This window comes from Microtus ochrogaster, linkage group LG9 (assembly GCF_000317375.1).
Source record: "Microtus ochrogaster isolate Prairie Vole_2 linkage group LG9, MicOch1.0, whole genome shotgun sequence".
In the NCBI taxonomy this organism is placed as follows: Eukaryota; Metazoa; Chordata; class Mammalia; order Rodentia; family Cricetidae; genus Microtus; species Microtus ochrogaster.
The window spans coordinates 16,367,992-16,372,538 of NC_022034.1; the positions used below are offsets into that span (position 1 = coordinate 16,367,992).

General features: G+C 42.4%; 1 protein-coding gene across 2 annotated transcripts in view; it reads right to left on the reverse strand.

Moving 5' to 3' along the window:
* The window catches only part of Esr1 (estrogen receptor 1), a 377,923-nt gene that overhangs the window by 44,850 nt on the left and 328,526 nt on the right, over positions 1-4,547 (reverse strand).

Genomic DNA, 4,547 nt, shown 5'->3' on the forward strand with positions numbered 1-4,547 from the left:
TCTCGTGTGTGTGTGTGTGTGTGTGTGTGTGTGTGTGTGTGTTTAGGGCATGTTGAGGGAACACATAATGACCACTAACACTAGAGACAAAATCACAGTGTCCCACCTGCGGCACGAATATACGTGCTTCATGTTTAGGAGTCCGAGTCTGAACTTTGAGGGCTCTTTGGGGAATATTCAACGGCATGGAGCTAAAATTGTCTACACCAGGCTATGAGAGGCGAGAAGAAGCTTATACTGGCAACTGCATAAGAACAAACTCGCTTCCCTTTTCAAGGGGAGCAACTGTGTAAACGCTAGAGCCATCTACCTCTTGCGAACTAAATAAAAATGATGCATCCCCACGGTCCCACTGATACGTTCAGCATGTCACAGAACCCTGACTGAGTCCTGATGGCTGGATGATGATGTGGCTCACCTATGGGTGAGTGTTCATGCTTGGTGATCCGGTTAATAAGCTGTGCATCAACCGGTGTGCCAGCACAAATCTGTGTGGACGTCGAAGGCACAGGCAGGCTCTTGTCACCCGACTCTTGTCAGCCCTGTTGGTTGATGTCCTTGCACATTGTGGTCAGAGCCTTTTTTCAAAGTCCTGCCAGAATGTTCTACACTAATAACAAAGAGAAAATCAGACCAAGCCTTCTAATTGAGTTTGTAAGTGAACAGATGCAGTCGGAGTATCAGAAATGGATGATAATGAAGAATCTAGAGGTTATGATACTGTAAGACAAGATTAGTCTAAACCCATGAAATACTCTTGAGGCTGAGAAACCATGGGGCATGGGGAAAAAAACAAGTTGTATTTTTAAAGAAAGCACAGTGTCAGTCACAGATCAGAGGAGCAGTTTAGCAGGCAGACCAGCCTATGTCCCCCACTGTGAGACGTGACATCCTGCAAGGACCAGCTCTGTCAGGCATCATATCAGTGTGCCTTTCAATGCACCTTGGAATCCCCTTGTGGGGAGCCGTGTTCTTTCACTTACTCACTTCAAATGTGGTCCATTTGCTCTTAAGTCATGGGGAAAGAAGCGGGGCTTGAGAGAGAATTTGCTCGTAGCATGTTCTGGAAGTTTCTCCGCTATAAAATTGAAAGCCTGTTTTTCATCCCAGTGAGAAATAAAGAGTTCTAGCGACTCAAGCTGCACTTGTACATTTCATCCTACAGAATGGAAAGCTCTCTTTATGTCAAAGCAAAACGACAAGTGGAATCTGAGAAGACCAAAGAGATCAACATAAAACATTTAATTTAGTTGTCTTGAAAATAAAATGTACAACGCGGTTAGAAAATGAAGTTACAAACTAAGAACCCATTTAAAATCAGCAGAAGTAAGATCAACTGTATTTAAAGATAGGCATTTCTAATGCTATGTGATCTGTCATGAAGTCTGTGATGTGAAATATGCCAATTACATGAATATTCATACATTTGAGCGATTTGCATATGTATGATATGCAAGAAAGTATTGAAATTGGAATGTTACAAAATTTTGAAAGGCAAACTTTCAAACGAATGTGATTTGGAATTCAGTTCCTGGGTTTGAATCTTGGTGACAGTGTTTACCAACTTACGTGGCTCTGAACCAATGATGCTATTCGTTCCTGACTGAACACAGAGGCAGAGTCATCCCCATTGGACTCTAAGTCCAATGAAAAACATTTAAGTCAAGGCAGAGTAAGAAATATATTGACACTTGAAGAATAGGATCCACGTACAATGTTGCTTTCTTTATGGTCACGTGACAATAACGAAACACAACAAGGGAAGGTCCTGCCACTACACTGCAAACTAATTGCTCTGAAGTCACATGGAAGGAAGTCTGCCTTCCTGGAGAAGTGGTCAGAATGGTGGCAGGCAGTGGCTGTGTGACAATAGGAAGGAAGTACCAGAGCAGGGTAGGTGCAGGGAAAGTTGAAAAAATCTTCAACCAAGAACTGGATGGAGGGAATGAAGGGTGACCAGAGATGAACAGACTCGCAAGCAGGCCAATGGTAACCACTTCTGTCTTAAAGCAAGTACAAAGAGATGAATTCGAAAGGGACCTTACACATGAAAGCCTAGTAGTAAGTTCAGCTTACCAAGAGCAACCGTCCTTCCATGCCCATCGCTCCTACCCTGCAGAGGCGACCAACCCTCTACTATACTGTTGGTCTGTAATGAAAACTTCTGTGTTGAACATGAGGTTTCCTTCTGATCATTATTCTCTAGACAATACAGCACAGTAACTATGGGCACAGCATCTGCAGCAGACGATACTAGACACACCCTGAAGATGGGAAGGATGTGCGACGCTAGGAAGAGGTCATGCAAACATCACACCATTGTATACAAGGAATGTGAGCATCTATAGATTTGGGCTTTCTTCAGAGTTCCACAGTGAAAGACAAATGTATCTCGGACCTATGGCAAAGTATGACATAAAAGAAGCCTCCCATCCACACTTACTGTGTCACCAATCTTAAGGTGGCCAACAACAAACTGCATGAGGGAAACGAGATGACTAAGAAGTGGAAGGAAATATCAGACTTGAGGCTGTAGAGATGGCTTAGTCAGGAAAGTGTTAACCTTGCAACTCTGAGGATGCAAGTTTAAACCCCAGAACTTGTTTGAAAAAGGCATGCGGTGGTAGTATACTTGAAATCTCAGTGCTGGAGAGGTGGCTGTAACAATATCCCTGGGTCCCACCAACCAGCCAGCCTAGTCTGCTTGACAAATTCTAGGCCTGTGTCAAAATAAAGTGAACAGTGTCTTTTGACTTTCTCTTCTGAACACACACACACACACACACACACACACACACACACACAAATATCAGACTTGAAGCTGAGGGAAAAAATCGACCATTACACGCTATTGGGAGGAGTGAAAATTGGCATAGCATCTATGGAGAGCAATCAGGAGATTCCAAATCAAGAGGAAAAGAGAGTTACTGTGTGACCAAATTGTCTCACCGCTGGGCATGTCTAGATAGATGCTTACCCACCTACATTCTCTTGTTCTTTTAAGCATTACTCAAGGCAGTCGTGGAAGCAGCTGAAGTTCTCATTAACTGAGAAATGGTTAAACAATGTGGTATATATAAAATACATATTCGTAACGGAATACCACTCAGCCATAAAAATGGAGGAAGCCCTGTCAGTTTCAACAACATGGATAAACTTGAAGAACATTAGCTTAAGTCTTAACCGGGCACAGAAAATACATACCACCAGATTTCACATGCATGTGGAGTCCAAAATTGCCTTGCTCTTAAAAGCAGCGAGTAGAATGGTGGTTGTCCAAGGCTAGGAAGAGGGTACTTAGTCAAAGGACTTAAGGTACAGATAAATACAAAAACCATGAGTGTCACATTGAACAGCAGTATATGTACAAAGGAACAGTACCCGAGAGTAGGTTTCAAGTGTTCTCACTATTATATGTGATAATTGCATATGACAATGCTTATATTAGGTAGCTTCGTTTAGCCACTCTACTGTGCACACATATCCTAAAACTTTATATTGTGCACCAGAGACATAGACAAATCTTATATATGTCAATTAAAAATGAACAATAATAAAACAAAATTAGCACTCTAAAAATAATGTCTAAAAAAAGACTTTCAGTGCTTTTAAGTTTCAATACATGGAACTAACAAGAAGCCATCTGTGTTCTATGATAGCCCTTCCTGTCAAACAAATGGCAAGTCTGAACTCCAGGCCACTTATTGGGCTGAGAGAAAATCTGGACATTTTTTCCCAGCGAACAAAATTTCCCCAGGACCAAAGAGTTTTGCAGATGCTCAGTGTAGAAATCACCCCAAGTCTACCTCTCAGAGCCCACAGCGTCTGTGGGAGGTGACATGGAACCTGCCTTTCCTCCATTTTCTCTGGATAAACATTTTTGAGACAGCAGTTTTGCCCTTGCTCCTTCATGCGTCACCGGGTGGGCTTGTGGGTGAGGCTAGAACACCTGAAAGGAAAAACCACTGCCAAGACATCCTTCAGATGAATGGCATATCTGGGTGTGACCGTGCGTCACCTCAATTGTGTCACAGGTGTGCTCTGTTTGGGGATGGGGTTGATATTTGCTAGGCACAAGAAAACTGTGACACAAGCTATGGATTGCCCAAGGCTTTTCCTTGCCCTCCCAGATTTCCTTATAGATGACATTTCTCCATCTCCTTGAGAGTGGGGATGGGAGTGCCACTAGATTTTGGCCAATGGAAAATAAGAAGAACTTGGTAAGATCATCTTTATGATGCATATTAATTAAGAAATGGGCTTGTGTTTCCTAATCTTTTCTCTAGCACATATCTGAGTCTGCAATACTTGAAACCTCATAGAAGACAGATAGGGAAACTAGAAGATTATAGGTGTCTCCATGAGAATGTTACCTGGCAAAGAAAATGCTTATGTTGAACAGGATCTGATTTAAGAAACAGTTACTGAGTTCTCTATATATTTTGGAGATCAGACCTTTGTCTGATGCGGGGTTGGTGAAGATCTTCTCCCAGTCAGTAGGTTGCCTTTTTGTCTTAGTGACAGTGTCCTTTGCTTTACAGAAGCTT